The 17,703-nt window shown below is 40.2% G+C and overlaps 1 protein-coding gene across 2 annotated transcripts in view; it reads right to left on the minus strand.

Moving 5' to 3' along the window:
* Window positions 1-17,703, minus strand: part of gpc6a (glypican 6a) — a 150,782-nt gene that overhangs the window by 53,193 nt on the left and 79,886 nt on the right. The window lies entirely within an intron of this gene.

A 17,703-nucleotide genomic window follows, 5' to 3' on the forward strand; every position in this document is an offset into this window, starting at 1 on the left:
TTTGTGGTGGAGCCGTGTCAGAAGAACGGGCTGAATGGAAGTGACAGGACTCTCACCGGTGGTTTTGCCTCAGAGGTACAAACGGAGAAGGGAAAAATATATCTGCAATCACTCTGTCAGCAAAAAAGTGGACCGAGTTTGGATTTTGACTTTTGAATGCCGAGTATATTTAGATATTTGAGAGAAATCAAAAGTTTGGGGTCATGTCAAATTTCCTTTTTGAAATAAAAGCAGGATTGAATGAGGATGACATTCAAAAACTAAGAAATACAGTCTAGACACTGTTAATGTGGTAAGTGACTATTCGAGCTGGAAAGCGGTGTTTTTTAATGGAATACCTACATAGGTGTACAGAGGTGCATTTCCAGCAGCCATCACTTCAGTGTTGTGTAAGATAGTCATGTTAAAGGCTAATGATTAGAAAATCCTCATTATGTTAGCACAGCCGGAAACTGTTGATGAGAGCAGCTATAAACGGGCCTTCCTTTAAACCTTTTGTGAGCTGTTGATGTCCCGCTCTCAAAGTTACTTACAATCAGGTCCGAGGTTATGTAGTAACAGATTTAGGTATTATGTAAAATAATGTGCAGGAGGAAAGAACAGAGTTTCAGTCCAGTGGTCTGGCAGTGTGCTGTGTGACTTTGATTTGTCTTTACTGCAACCTGCCTCCTTTCTGTGTTCAGAAGCCTATATGTACAGCGCAGCACAGTGCAGCAAAGCCTTTGTGTGTGAGAAAAGAGGTGGAACATCAGGGAGGGAATGTCACGTCCAGCTGACAAAGTCTTTATTGATGCTAATGCAATATGTGACAAAAATTAGCTGAGAGTAACAGAAAAAGTGTTTTCAACAACTGTGCATGATTGCACTAACAAGAGACATCATGTTGTTACGCGTGTACAGTGTAGCAGATGATGCAGTATGTGCGGCATTGGCAGTAAGGGAGTGTTAACGTGACTTGGAAAACAGTATCTAGCTTGCGCCCACTTCCTGTTGTCTATTTTTTGCTATTAGTCAGTCTCCGATCACCTCTCAAGACATTCTTATAATCACTCTCTCATTAGCTCTGACGCTCACGCTCAAACTAGGGGATTTGAGTATCTGCCGATATTCGATATTAACCGATGCCAATTTTACTAATTATTACTTTAGGTGATCCAATCATAATTTCTGTCCCAGCCTTGATTAGTAGCCGTTAGCATTAGCTTGCTCCCGCTAGCTTTAGCATGCTGCTGCTAGCCGCGGCATTTTGCGCAGCAATCAAAAATAGTTAGCTGCCCTTCAAAATGACATACAGTATGTCCATATTCACTAAGGTTTAGTTGGTGAAAGTTGTGTTTTTAAGGCATTGGGAGTCAAAACTTGTATCGGTTCAGTACTGGAAATTTGGAGCCGATATCCGATATCAGTATCCGATCAGTGCATCCTTAGCTCAAACCCTTCGCCGCTGCTGCCGTAGCACCAACTTCCTCAACCTCTCCATCTCTAAATATACACCTTCTGCTCTCTAAATTAGAAAAACAATGGCCCTATACCAGTCGTGGTCAATGCAAGTCTATCGATTAACAAATAACATAATTGTACCTCACTCAATTGTCTATTGTTTGTATTTGTTTAAAGCTCCTGTATCCATTTTTTTTCTGGACCTGAAACCATGACAGAATGGAGCTAGTTCAAACATTAACATCCCAATTCTTTGCACTGGTGAGTTTATAAGCAGTTATTCATATTTTCACAAATGTTGGTAAATACAATAATAAAGAGGTCAAAATGATTCTACAAGGACACAGAACATTTAAGTTTCAAAGGGATGGAATACAAAAACAATCCCAGTCATCACACCATCAAGGTATTACAGCTTTGTATTTGTTGTTTCTGTAAACCTTCCCTCTCTTTCATACAAATCAGACATACAGTAATGTGTTTTTCATTGTTACGGGCTAAAATAACTTCCATTATAAGCCTTGTGGAGCCCTTTAAAGCTATTTTCCAATGAATGCCCCCATATGCCGTTAAGCCATTTTGTCCAGAGTCACGCATCTATTTCTTCATTTGCTCGTCTGAAACAAATGTGGCGCAAACAGAGGACGATGGTGCTGAGGAGAAGCCATGGACACAGGACAAACAGACAGAGACAGATGCTGCGGAAACAGATGAAGCAAACACGAGAAAAGACCAGCCGCCAACAAGATTTATTCTCCAAAACACACAGGTCTACAAATGTGTAATTATCGGGAAATGTCTCACAGTGACCCGACATGAGAGAAAAGAGTCTGGGTAAAGAAGAACTTAAGAAAAACTTCAATGAAATTCAATAAAAGGCATAACGCATAATGTTTATATGTCGAGGTCAAACGTAGACATTATGTGAGATAGTATAAGTCAAAGAAAAGAACAAAAACAAACAAAAAACTCACTAAGCTATCAGGGCCAAAGCTTTATTTAAGTCTATAGGCTTTAAGTCATCAGAGGTTTAAATGTATATCAAGCCTAATGGGTTCTTGAGTGCAGGTTGATGAGAAAATCAGATGCTATTTGGCAGCAGTGTTTAGGAAGCAGTTTCACCGCAACTTTTAGAGCCTTTGTGTCTGCAGCCGCTGCACTTGTAAAAGCTGTAACCTTTACATCCAGATCAGGCCATTTAAGAACATACGCGTTCACCAGACAACTCCATAAATAACTTAACCACAATGATGAACTGCTCCACCGCCATAGAGGTTTCATGGTTATAGTTACCCGATTCATTTTGATTACATTTTCTCATTACATTCATATAAAACATATCGCTATCTCACACTGCATCACTATTTTATTTTAGAAAATGTAAATGTAAATGAGCCGCTTAATGTTTTTACAAGCTATAATTGAAGAAGATATGGCATTTCTACTTTAAAAAAAACAAAAGTACATTTGAACTTATTCTAGGCCTAGTTACACCATTTTTTGTTGTGTTATACAGTATAGGTTCATCTACTGTATATAAAAGCATTTGTATCATATTTCAACTTCTTATGGTGTATACACGGAAATCTAATATTGTTGAAATCTACCACTGTTTGCTTAAGTGTGTAAAATCCTGCTCCTTAGTAAAGACGTTGCAGTTTTAAGTCACATATACTTTAAATTGCCTTCTCCTTATCCAAGTGAATCTCTGCTATGTCAGTTAAAAGGCAATTTCAGTTTAATTGTTGATCTCCTAAAGCATCAGTCATTCTGCTCTGGTTAAAAGATTTCCCCATGTAATCTTGCACAATACAATATTTTTCAAAAAATTGTATTGAATAATTGAACAAAAACAGTTCTGGGATTAATCTTTGTGTAATTAAAGCTGGCCCAGTTTTTGACAGCTTATTAACAAAACATGGAGAAAATGCAAGGGTCTTTTCTTTTTTTAACTGTAGTCCAGCGCCGAAAGCTATTGAGCACAGTGACCGTATATTCCATTCTCCACATAGGCCCTGTTCGAGGCTTCCCTCTAAGCTTTGTGAGTCTGTGGAACATTTGCATTAAAATGGATCCCGCTACTTTGCAATTATCTTACAGCCGTTTCTCCGTGTAGCTGATACTGTGCCCAGCAGTGGCCCTGGATGAAAGATAATCTGATAATCTTGTTAGTGCTTATTTACAGCGGAGTGCAGGGAATATTTCACAGTATGAATGGGCTTTAGTGTGCCTCTGATCAAAACTCAGATTAACTCTAATCTACACTTCTCATCTTTAAGTGCTATCATCACGAGTAGTAAGTGTTTTTGTGTGGATAAATGAAGCATTTCACACCAAATATAGAGCATAAGAGGCATAAACCAAGTAGTTATTACTGTGGTGCTACTGTATCAGGAAGGACAGATCCTTGATGAGCCCCAAAAACGAAATTAAAACTTTCTCAACTGTAACTTGCAATTCTAAAAATAGACTATATGAATGCCTCATAATACATGGGGGCCCATTCGTACCACTGAGCACAAACAAAACAAAACCAGTCATTATACCACAATCATTTCCCACAAATAACTTATCATAACTGTATCAATACAATATACAGTTAAACGCTGAAAACAGTTGCTCAGTCTGACCCTTGTGCTTGGCTGGATTATGCAGCCTCCATCTCAGGCAAAATGCTGTTAGATTACAACACAAAACACTCAGACTGTGCAAGTAATTGTTGACACAAAACTGACTGAGAATTTGGTCACAGTGGACAGAAGGATGTAGAGCTCTGCCGCAGAAGAAATGTCTTAAACACAGTCTTTATTTGATGCAATGTGGTATATGGCACAGCAACAGTTCAGTTTTAAAAATAAACTCAAGGTACAAAAAGAGAGATTGTCTCATCTGTTTCTGTGTAAAGGTGCAATAAGGTTTTAGCAGGACCGACAGTTTGTCTTGGAGCTAGGATCACAGCACTTGGCACTAAAACTACTGCTGCACATGTGTGATCGCAGATTGTCATTCTGTTACCAGAAGACAAGCGGCACCAGAAAATTAATTCCTAGTTTATTCTTTGATGAGGATTTTGTTAAACTGTCTCACTGATTTCCATACAACGAAGACGCCATTGCACCATTTCATAATCTCAAACAGATTTAGACAAACTGGTTTAAATGATGGTTAACAAAAACAACACCACCTTGTCTGTGCGACAGGGTGTTGTCATGCACATATGGCCTGAACTCCCTTCAGGGCTCGCAGTCAGGGGCGAGCATAGACAATGGAAAATTGCTTTGTGCCACCAAGTAATGAAGTTGTGAGAAATGACAATGACATTGAGAGCTACCAAGGCCAATCAAGGGGAACACTGGAGGGACACATGCAGCGTGTGGCCAAAAAAGTGCCTCCATGTCCCTGTAATAATTATAGTGACAGGTTGAGATACTCTGAGCTGATGGGACAAGGGTGTGAGACCGCCTCACAGTCCCTACACAATTCTATTGCCATTAGTGTCAATAGTAATATAAGTAATCTATCACAGCGCAAATCAGAGCACCATCTGCTCCCAAAGAGAAGCTTGTGCTTTAATAGACTGATGTAGCATGAAAATCAAGTAAAAAATGTAAAAGGTTTAAAACGGCTCAGCCAATCACCATTAAGAATGAGTTAACAACACATTCAATACATAGATACTACTTCTTGACCATACATACAAGTCAAATAAACTGATCTTCCAAACAAATAAACTAACCAGATAATAACCCTGATCATACTCCGAAGCAAACACCAGATTTTATTCTTCTCACACCTGTGTGACTATAGCATTTTACACTTTGAACACATATCTTTGTCGAGGGAATCAGCCAACATGCGACGTGGAGCCATCTGATCAGGTATGACTTTACCTTTCAACATGGCTAGTTTTCCCTTAAACATTAATAAACATAAGCTTTAGGCAAGAAGAATGAAAGCATTAAAAGCCGCCCTGGGATTCGTTGTATTGACTGTCCGCACCAGTGGCTCCCCCTGAGCATGAAGGTGATCTTAACCAGGTTGCGTTAGTTCTCTAAACATAGTCACACCTTAATCACAGGGGTGTCAGAGCAGAAAATGTTTATATGGGTCAATGGTAAAGGTGGCGTTGTATGCAAGCTCTATATATTTATGTGTGTCCTTAGTCTATATTCAGTGTCACTTGTCAAGAAGATGTAAAATGAACAAACACGGGCAGCTCAATATAAAAATACAGATGCTTTAGAGCAGAGTAGGCAATGTCAGGCCCAGGGTTCAAATCCAGCCCTCCAGCAGAACCTCTGGCCCCTAGATGATTTTAGGAAATGTTATTATGCAAATAACAGATCAAATACCTGTAGGAAATGTGGGAAATACTGTCAGTATTTTTTATTTTTTATTTTTGGTAGAACATCCCACTATAGGCCATATGTAATGTAACACATTTGTAGAAAATGGTTCTTTTGGTTCGGCTCTTTTTTGTTCTGGCAATGATGAAAATCAGACCTTCATGCTTGCCTCCCTTTGCTTTAGGCTTGGTTTGAAACAGAAACCACAACGTGTAATTTAGTCGTTGTAGAGCCAGGCAAAAATTATTATATTTTTCAGCCAGTCGAATGCTTCAAAGTAAAATGTCAGAATAATCTTCAAAACTTTGTCAATTCTCAAAAACAAGAGAAAGTGATTGAAACATTTCAGGAAAATAAAAATAAAAGTGAGAGACGAGAACAACAATATTGCGTAATGGTGAACATTTTAGCATGGTGAATTACTATTCATCAAAACAGGTGCTATAGCAAGCTGCATGTTGCACTAAATGTAATAATTAAAAGAAGAGAAGGTTAATTAGACTTTTATTTTGTTTACATATACAGTATTACCATATTGCAAAATGTCTATATTTCTATATAAAACGATATGACAGAGCAAAAACAACACAAATTTAACATAGCTAGCATGAATAAATAAATAACATGAATTTGACATAGGGCCTCATTTCCTAGTTACCCAGAGTGGTGTTGATTTCTGGAGATATATGTATATTTTGAATTCATGCCGTCCTTATATTTGAAGAGTTTAGTGGTGCTAGGCTAGTGCTAGGCTAGCGCATGTCTATGGTAACTAGTAGCCTGCATTAAAAACAGTCTGACCCAAGCACAGTGCACCCAAGGCAAATCACTTAAAACACCAGATTACCAATAAAAAATGTATTTATTTTTCATTTATTTTTTAAATATAACCATTTTGCATTTAAAAGAACTTATATTTGAGCAGCATCAGCTTCCTGGTTGTAAGCGATGCAGCGGCGGAGTGATCTGCTAGGTTACCTAGGTTATCTACAGTAACTGTTTACCTGCAGGCGGCATTATTACACATGGAACTCACAAAGGAGCTTTCTAAAAAATCAGATATGGCAACGTTTCGAGGACTACCCAATGATTTTGAAGAGGTTTTTAATGCAGGCTACTAGTTACCAAAGACATGCACTAGCCTAGCACTAGCCTAACACCACCAAACTCTTCAAATATAAGTACTGCATGAATTAAATAAATAAATAAATAAATCTCCAGAAATAAACACAATAAACACTCTGGATAACTAGGGAATGAGGTCCTATGTCAAAAATCCTGTAATATCCCTTTAAAGTAAGACAAATATAAGAAACTTTTTTCTTATTAACTCAGTACCCCGTGTTACACGTAAGACGTATCCAAAGACCAGTCCACAGAGGCTGCACTAAAACGAGCCACTGTCACATCCGTAAATGTCGGACAGTGACAAAAACCCACATGTGAGCAGCGGAGGGCGGCTGAAGTGATGCTGAGACTGTCCCTGTTCAGCTGTGGGGCTCCTCTGTTGATCCATCCTGACATGTACGATGTTCTCTGACAACTCATAAGCAGCACTTGGGGCTTCTATTTGATTCACACAGACAAGTGCAAACATGCTAAAAGCTAAGTCCGCACCGCGCTGACTCCCTTGTCCTTAGATTTCTTTCCCTGCGTCTCCTGTGAGTACAGCAAGCGTGCGCAGTGTCCACCTCCAGACTCCAGAGATCGGCCCAAATGTCAAGCCCCAACAGCAGTCCTCCAGCGGCTGCCAAGAAAGTGCCGGTCAAATGTCACAACACGGCGCTGACAACCTCTCCTAAGTGCAGCGTGAATAAAGATGGTGGTGCCCGGATATGCTAAAATCTCTAGCACAAATCACAGACGGTAAAAGGGAATGAGATTTGACCGGTGTGGAGACAGGGCCGGATGTCAAAACGATTTTAGCACAAGCGAGAAAGAACCAAGACATTGTTGTGTGAAGTCTGTCTCTGCAGTATATCTCTTTATAGGGCACTCATTGAAATACTTTAAAATGAATTATTTCGATTGAAGGCTGTTATTGGGGGACATAACACAAGTTTAGTTCTGTTACAGCCTAGTTTTACCATACCCTCGTACTCATTGCATTTCGTACAAGGGTCTGGACCTTCACAATTGAGCTCCGTTATCAGGTGGGAGGGGTGAACTCCTTTGAAACGATTGGATCTGATTTTCGCTAGTGTTTGGTCGTGACGTATGTAATGCGCCCGAGTGAGTGAAGCAGCCATCATAACTCTATCATAACTCTTGGGAGCATTCCTTGCGCATTCCAAGGCTACACTTTTCATTTCTGGATATTTGGGAGCCGAGCCAGAACGGATTGAAGAGCTTCCATTACTTTCGTATCCGCCGCCATTGCCGAACTAAAACCAGCAAATGCGGCGCAAATGCTTGACGTCACCGACAACACCCGCCTCCCCCGCTCGCTGAAAGTCAGGTTGAAATTCAACCGATGTAACGCGGCCACAAAGATCAGACCCAGACGTACATGTAGGGAAATTATAATTGACCGGAGTTTACGGCTGGCTAAGGCGAGGCTAGTTGTGTTGTAACATTTTTCAAAATTCTTCAATATCATGCAGAAAATCAATGTGAGTGACGTCGCCATATTTAGTTCCTTGCCCTTAACACATTGAGTGCCAAAAACTGAAAAAACAGATTTTTTTGCCCGCATGCGTTGAGTGCCAAAAACGTAAAAACTCGTTTTGCATTCATTTATTTTTTATTACGAAACTAGACACTCTAATACACCTATGTGTGTGTTTTGGTAGCTCTGTGATGAACAGAAGTGAAAAAAATGATAATCAAAAACTTGTGAAGACATTTCACAATTATTATTGCATTTCTTTTCTTTTTTTCTTTTACGTGGGTGTGTGGTGTTTTGCGAGCGAACAGCTGTAAACCTGAGTTTTTAAATGGTCAAAATCAGTCCAAGGACGGCTGAGAAACATCCTGGTAAAGTCTTCAATCTGAGAATCAGGCTGTTTAAATGCACATGCAATAAAAGGGAATCGATCTGCGGCAACACGCGGTGCTTCAAACCGTGTCAACAACGAGGCATTTGCCTCTTCCCATAATGTTATTGTCCATCCAGAGAGGATAGAGGTGAGAGTTGAAGAGAGGATTTAATCAGAGAGGAGAGTGTTGCATAAAACCCCTGCTATCTCAGAATATTGAAGAAAAAAAAGTGATTTTGATCAAAGTAGCCTCTGTTTAGCTTTGGATTTCTCAGGAACCAAGGCACATAGAATTAAACAGTTTTCACCTACGGAGAGCTTAGATTCTCGTCTTATATTCTCGTCCAATATTAATTGACTAAACATTTGACTAAAAATAACCTTTGGCAGCATAAAGACATAGTCCTAGGGTTTAATGGTTCTTTAATAAAAAAAAAAAAAGTTATTCACCAAAAAATGTGTGAGTTTCATCAACTTACCATGGTTAGTTTTCATGTTATGTAAAGAAATGTACCATGAATTTAGCCAGACTTGGGTCTTTTTTAGACTTCAGAGAAAACAAGAAGTTTAGAGCGCAACCGGTCTCTGCTCAAACGCCCTAGTAGCGGGACCTGTGATGTAGGGTGGTCTCTTATGATTGGCTGAGTGAGGACTACATGTTTCATGCCTTACTGATGTGCAGCAGGGAGGCCTTATGTAAAATGTGCAAAAATTAGCAAAAGTAGTCACTTGCCCTATAAAGGAATACACTCTAAATTGAGAGGATATTTATTTGGCATCATTCACAGACAGGTCACTAAGCAATTATTCACCTCTCTCCACACTAAATGGTGGTATGTAGCCACAGCTGCCCAGAAGTAGATGGATGGTCCCTCCGACCCCTCACTCAAACACCACTTTTATGCATAAGCAATTGGGAGTGAAGTGTCTTGGTCTTCCCGCACGCTCTCCCATACTCATCAAGCCCGGCCAAGCTTAGCTTCCAACATCAGACGAGATTGGGCAGTGTCAAGTTCGGCATAGCAGTATTTGACCAAAATATACAAGGGAAATTAATAGGGATATCAAAACCACAATTGAATATCAAAATAAAAAAGCATTGGGTATGTAGCATATGCAAAACGGATTTTCCTTTATCTCCTTTGAAATGTCCGACAGACTTTCATCTCGGAGTTATGAAATATGTCCTGTACAAAGCGTCGCACTGAGAACATTACTTCATTATGCGTTTTTATGGTGCCTTCCACTGATGCATGCTGTCTGTCACTCTCCAACAGTCTGCAGCTCGCCTCAGATCAAAATCTTTTAATTAAAAAGGACATCTTTGGTGCGGCACATTTCCCTTTTGACGAGCCAAACCGTTCTGAGCCAGCTCCCATCTGCCGCCGCAGCACCGCCACTGTGGCCTCATCCCCGGCAAGCTGTGGGAGACCAGTGCCAGACGAGAGGGGGGGGAAGGAAGGAGAGAGACAGGAGAGGAAGGAGTGCGGGGAAGTGAAGCGAAGAGATGGCGAGGGTGAGTGCTGAGTGGAGAGACAGAAAGGGGCATGTGTGTGTGTGTGTGTGTGTGTGTGTGTGTGTGTGTGTGTGTGTGTGTGTGTGTGTGTGTGTGTGTGTGCGTGCTTGTGTGTGTGCTTGTGTGTGTCTGGTGCATAGTGGACTAGAGTGGACCTCTGCTGGGAAACAGAGCAGCTCCACATTCTGAGATGGACGAGGTCACCTAATCTGCCCTGAGCCAGGCCGCTGCCCAAAGTTTAGTCTTTTCCAACTTTTGTAGGCTATGAATTTGCTGTGAAAAGTTTGCCAATCTACTCTTTTTTTTCCATTTAGATAAAGTGTAACAGTGCGGCTGGCAATTTCTACCTCAATCTAAGTCAAATTGTCACAGCATCTATCTTCATGTCCCATGTTATACATTCATAAATCTCTCCTTTCAGGACGATCTCTATGACTTCATCTCCCAGCATGAATTTCTAATAGAATCCAATCGATACTCTCAATGGTCTCAATGGTCTCAATGTCACTTCGATATACATTAACCTCATAACCCCTGCCTTAACCAAGTGCATTTTCTCCAGTTCAGTTTTACCCAAATCTTAAAGCTTACAGCTTATAGGCCAGTGCAATGCCTCATTTGAAAGCTGAAACTCAGCTAAACAGATCTCTTCTCACGTTGTCGGCACTTTTTTGACTTTTTTTTTCATTCTTCTGTTGCTCTTTTGGCACTTTTTTCTCACGTCGGGGCGACAGTGGCGCAGAGAGTAGAGCGGGTCGTCTTGGCGGCACAAATCCTGCAGGTGCACACTGTCACTGTGTTAATGGGTGACTGGTTCCTTGATGTAAAGAGCTTTGAGGGCCTAAAGCAGGTAGAAAGGCCCTATATAAATGTGACCATTACCCATTTACGTTTTTGTTGCTCTTTTGTTGCATTTTCATCTTTGTTTTCGTCAATTGTGTCTGTTATGTGATAATGCTATTTTAAATAACTGTTTTGAAAAAACTTTTTTTTTTGCATTTTGTGGTTGATTTGTAGTTCTTTATCAACTTTTTCTTATTTTGCACATACCAAGCTAAATAATAACCACGAGAAGCACTTTACTTAACTCCCTATATTCACTTTGTTCCAGAAGTTCCCATCAAGACATCAAGAGAAAACCAGTTACTGCACTGAAACAAAGCTGTTTTCAGGCCGCACTCAGAAACAGTGCAGTGTTGACTTGTTGGTGCAAATGAACATTGGACATTTAAAAAAAATCAATCATCTGATTTCATGCTATACATTGCTACATTTCATTTTTGCGCGATTCTAAATAATGGTGCTGGCTTCAAAAACTCAGCCAAATTGCTAGCATGAACGAGCTTCAGTAAGCACCATAGTAATAGCATGGTAATAGGATATCGCACAGTAAATAAAACATTTGTAACATGGTAATTATAGGACAAGATAGGACAAGTACCTCATTTATTTAATGAAATTATAATAACTAATCCTTATAATCATAACCTTTGATAAATAAACAAGAAATATAGCTGTATTTAAATGGTAATAAGGGTTGCAAAGTCCATTATCCTCCATATTTTTTTTATCCCATTAACCAGTATTACTGTGCTTCAAAGTAAAGTACAACAAAAGCACTGTACAGTTCCTGTGTGTTAAATGTCTTCACTGCACACTGCAGTATGTAAATCATGCAGGAAAGTAACTAAAGACCATTATATAGTTATGACTCTATGTGGTAATTACGGCTTGTCCCACGCAGCAGCAATTAAAATGCTGCATAATGCCCGCGCTGTGACCGAAGGTAAATGCAGTGTGTGGAGTCGCCCCGGAGCTAAAGCGATGTGACAGTTCGTGGCTGGAAATGAGTATATAATGAGATCAACATGACATGACTATGAGGCATCAGGAAGAACAAATCCCTCTTCTTCCTCTAAACATCCTCACTCAACATGCGGCGTGTATTCGGGACCGCCTCCCTGCCTCTGTGAGTGATAAGTGCACTAAATACCTCAACTTTAAACCGTTCAAAATGGTTCAAATCCCTGTAATCTCACGCTCACTGACTTTAATGTGAGCTGTGTTTTAAGTACCACTGGGATAAAACTCCTTAATGGTCATCATGAACTATAATCTCAACATATCCCGCTCCTAATCCAGGGAGCACTGCTCAGTGCAAATCAAATGAAATGTGTTTTTCTATGGAGAGAGATGTCCTCATTGCATGACGACATGACCGTGCTACAGCCTGTTAGGGGTAATTATGTATGCTTCGTGATCGTCAGTGCTCTGCTCTGCTTAAAACTATCGTGGGAAATGAAAAAGACAGATGGGTAAAGGAGACCAGCCGATGTGCCATGTCAACTTGACTTTTCGTATCTGACTTGCTCATTCAGCTTTGCATGAGGCTCTGACACTCGTACCAGCGGCTGTGTTCAATATGCAATACGCCATGAAATATGCATTTTGATAGAAAATTCACACCAACGGGCCGTGGGTTCAATAGGAACTAATGTAAGCCAGAAAGCTGTGTATCTCTGCTGGTTTTGAGATCATTTTCAAAAGGGAGCACTAAAATTTAATTACGGTTGTTTTTGTGTGTTTTTGTGAATGCCCTTTCTATCGCTACCAGTTGCACACTGTGACAGGAGTCGGCCATGTTGATGTGTCTAGGCCAGGGACACAACCATTGCCCACTACAGAACTGATACAGCCTCTTGGTGGAGTGGAAAAGAATGTCCACTCCATTTGCAATGAATCAATCTTACATAACACTTTTTAGTACTCTCAAAGTCCATGATGGTACGTTTCAACTATTGCTGCCTTGGGGACAAATGACAGACAGGACAGCCAATCCACGGTCACACAGAGTGACGAGTCTTGCCCAAAGACACAATGGGATCGAACCACTGCCGCCCCTTGTTGCTATGGACTTTGCCTGGATGACTGAGGGATTGCCAAGACCTATATATTACAATGTCATTGTCTATGAACATCTGACAGCAATAAACAAATTTATTGTAAAAAGGGGCGCAAATTCTGACATAATCTGAAGCGACATCAAGTACACCGTCTGTGCAAACAAAATACATTTTACATAAACCACAGGCGTGAGGAAGTCAAACTGACGGATGAAATTGGCAATCATGCAAGCCTCACTGGTAAGTTATAAAAAGACTGAATGTCAGAGTTGTACAGTCGTGGAGGACAAATCCCTTAAGTCGTCCAATAACTGTTGCATGCCAGCTGGGCTCAGGCCATTTGCATTGGAAATACACTGTCTGATTGCGCAGCGCACCCCAGCAGCTCCTAAATGGGCACAGTGGTGAGATTCTCTTATTAGCCTCTGCGCGCTCAGCAAAAACATTTAAATGCTCCTTCAAGAAATCACAGAATGGATTTAAAGAAATGTGCAAATGCTTCACTCAAAGTATTAGCGCTCCTATATCAAAACGCTTTTTTCCCATAACTGCTACTATACCGGCATTAGAGTCTGTGGTCCAAGGCCTTTAGTGCTATAATAAAAATAGGAGGGTCTAGCGCCGCAGATAATGATTTATGACGACAAAAGTTGTGGTCCCACAAAACCACTGTATTCCCCCGCAGTGCACAGAATCTAATAGAAGCGGTCCAGTACGAAAGACAATATAAAAAGAGGGAGATAGCGCAGCTCTAACATACACAATTATGTCACAGTATTCCTTCGAGCAGTGTTCTCAGCAAAGTTTCATTGAGTTAAGTTAAATAATAGCTAGAGGCATTTAAAAAAGCATCTGAAGATTGTGTCATCCCCATGATTACACTGGAGGAGGCAAAGGAGAGTCTACTTGCTTCTTTAGTTTGTCATTGTTATGTTTACAGTCTCATTAGTTATTCCATTGTAGAAGTTAGATTCAATAAAAGGTATCGTATTTCATTGTGTTTTTTCTCCAAGAACATGTCCCCAAAACATGCACAATGGGACGATCCACCAGCTCCGAAGCCAAACCTAGAAACCTGGTCGCCGGACGCTGCTGCTCAATGCTCCTGACACATTTCGCCAGCAGCTTTGATAGATGGGTCAGATGCAGTGGTCTAATTTCACTATGCAAACAAAAAAACACTATTAAACCTCTTGCTCCCGCTTAAAGCAGTTCTAAGTAACTCATGCACCTAGAGGCCATAAGCGCCACTGCAATTGTCGTAACATGTTGCCGTTTTTTACTCATTAATTGTAAATACTACGCTGACAGAAAAGACAACGTGAGAGAGGGATATTGTACATCCGATTACACAATGGAGATTATTTGGCTGCAACTTGGCTGTAAATACTGTTTAAGTGGCGCTAGCCCACAGCTAGCTTTGCCCGTTAGCCTGTTAGCTTCTTCGTTGTGACTCCATTAGTGTGTATTGGGGCCTCCAACCCGGAGCAGGAAAGTTGCAAGGATAGTTTTCTGGCCAGAGACACCGGGGGAAATGAAAGACCCCCCAATCATCCCATCAACACGGCTTTACCCAAATCTAAAAGCTTCTGGCCAGAGTAACGTCTCACCCAGAAAACTCATCTTAAACGGATTATTTTCCTCGAGTTGTTCACTGTCTTGTTCATCTCATTTTTGTCACTCTTTTGTTGCTCTTGCTGCATTGTTTTTGTCGTCACACTCTTGTTGCTTTATTAATACTTTTTTGTTGCTCTTTGATTGATTTGTATGGCTTTTTTATTGCGTTTTGGACACATTTTTTCTGCACGTTTATCACTTTGTTTTGCCACTTTTTCAGTTACAATTTAAATGCGTTTCCATCCTTGTTTTCTTCTTCTTTTTGCCACTCTTTTGATGCTTTTTTTCAATACGTTTTTAAATTTGGGTAAGGCCAAACTGGAGATAATGTGCTCGGTTCAGGTGAGGGTTAAGAGTTTAAACACTATCGGTTCAGATCTATTGATTTGAACAAGGACTTCTACCAATTGAAATATGCACAATGAAAATCTGTTCTGTAATGCTAAAAGAAGCAATGCCGTTAGTGTTTCGATCCCTGGAGCGTTTGACAAGGGGGGGGGCACTGCTGGGTCAAGGTCATGTGTCGTGTTGAACAACTTTACACCTCCGCTCACTTCCACAGCTCATTTTCCTGACAGGCCCAGCGCTCCCTCTGCATTTCCTGCTATGCTCCATTATTTATGAAGGATCGGGAATGTGGGATTTGATCCAGAGTGATCCGGGACCCCCTTTCAGAGTGTGGCTTGGCTGATGTACAGAGGTATTCCTTTTAACTTTTCATCAAAACGGCCCGGTCCACAGAGGGGCGGTGGAGACTGGCGAAGAGACGCTGATAAACAATTGAAGAGGCCCGACTCCGTGGAGAGGGTGTGATGGCAGCGGGGCACACTCCAGTATATCTGATTCTGCACATACACTTTCACGGGGCTCCCTAATTACGAGGGGCCAGCTGTTTGTGCGCACTGAGAATATATCAAACCGATTTCAGAAAATGCATGGAGGCAGGAGCTGTGGATTTTCAGCCAAAAGCAAAGACTGATGGATTTGTATTTCAAAATGAAAAACTGGTTGTTTACACAAGCAATGACAAATATTTGTGACACCTCATTTAGCAGCTTCTTGCGTTCAAATGCACTGACTACAATATATTTCAGAGATTCAACGTTTAGTAAAAATCTGAATGAGCATAATCAACACAATTATAACCTATTTACATACAAGAATTTTGCTGGTTTAACATTTTCTTTGTGATATTTAGGATTTTACTAGGAACAGAGGATGTGGCATTGGAAGAATACTGCACTCCCTGTTTCAGAATGTATATGTATATTTTTTTTACTTTTCCTTACTTGCATACAGAACATGAATAATTTCCTTGTGTCTAAGCCGTATCATGGCTGACATGTTTCTCATTTTTCATGAGACAGAGCCACGGCACCTCCCCATCAGTCTGGTAAACAGATTTGGTTACATCATTTCACAGTTGCGTAACTTTCAATGTTTAACATGGATTTAGAAACTAAACTCCCATAATGCATTTCTAATCTCCAATGTGGGCGAGCATTATGAACATATTTTAATTTGAAAAAGCATAAGCACGGACGGATAAGACGGCAGGGGGATTGTATGAGTATAAATCTAAAAATACTGCAAGTCAACAAATAGTTTATAGAACGGAAACACTGCCTGACTTAAAGACAATATGCTAAGTGGACTGGTCTGTAATCTCCTCCTTTGGTCAATTTGCTAATCCCGGTGCATGAGCGCCTACTCATCTAATGTTTACCAGAGCAGATGTTCATAAAATATACAGCATTGGCAGGGTAGAGTACTTGGTGTAAATAATTAGGCTGCAATTAAGAAATACTGAATGTACAGGGCCATGAATAATTTACAATGTTTAGGACTGAAGTAGTGGCACACATACACAAATCAGGGCAATTGTTGAAGACAAAGCTGCAACTAGTGAAAGGTTAGTTTATTCCTTTGTCTAGAAATATTGTTTTCTAAGACAAACAGTTGCTTGAGTAGATCTTATTTGTGAGGAACTTAGTATGCCGTTAAAAAAAGGAATAAAATATCACTGATTTTAACTTCCCAATAGGCATAAGGCTGGAATTTTGAAGTTATTTGTACATTGTCAATTATATCGTCAAATATATCGTTATCATGATATTTCTTTTTTTTATCGTGATATAGATTTTAGGCCACATCACACTGCCCTAATTGCTAGATTAGATCATATTTGCGATCAATCTTCCCAATAAGTATAAGGGTGGGATTTTGAAGTATTTTGTCCGTTGTCAATTATATTGTCAAATATATCGGTATCGTGATATTTCTTTTCTACATCGTGATATAGATGTTAGGCCACATCGCACTGCCCTAATTGCTAGATTAGATCATATTTGCGATCAATCTTCCCAATAAGTATAAGGGTGGGATTTTGAAGTATTTTGTCCGTTGTCAATTATATTGTCAAATATATCGGTATCGTGATATTTCTTTTCTACATCGTGATATAGATGTTAGGCCACATCGCACTGCCCTAATTGCTAGATTAGATCATATTTGCGATCAATCTTCCCAATAAGTATAAGGGTGGGATTTTGAAGTATTTTGTCCATTGTCAATCATATTGTCAAATATATCGTTATCGTGATATTTCTTTTTTATATCGTGATATAGATTTTAGGCCATATCGCCCTGCCCTCGTATCTTGTTGTAATCTTTATCTGCATTTTCATCTTGGCCTTGTGGAGAAAGGCAAAGAGATTGTTGTGGGCTTATTGGACAGCGCAGAGAACCTATCCTGGTCCACAACACTACATCACAGGTCAAGAAAGCACTACAGTATCTTTTATTTCTTTTAACTGTCTTCTTACTTTTCATAGAAGAGCCAGAGTCCCAGCAGGTGCTCCTACTACAAAGGGACAACAGAGAGCATCCTGACCGGCTGCATC

Source organism: Gobius niger (genome assembly GCF_951799975.1).
Source record: "Gobius niger genome assembly, chromosome: 4".
NCBI classification, from domain to species: domain Eukaryota; kingdom Metazoa; phylum Chordata; class Actinopteri; order Gobiiformes; family Gobiidae; genus Gobius; species Gobius niger.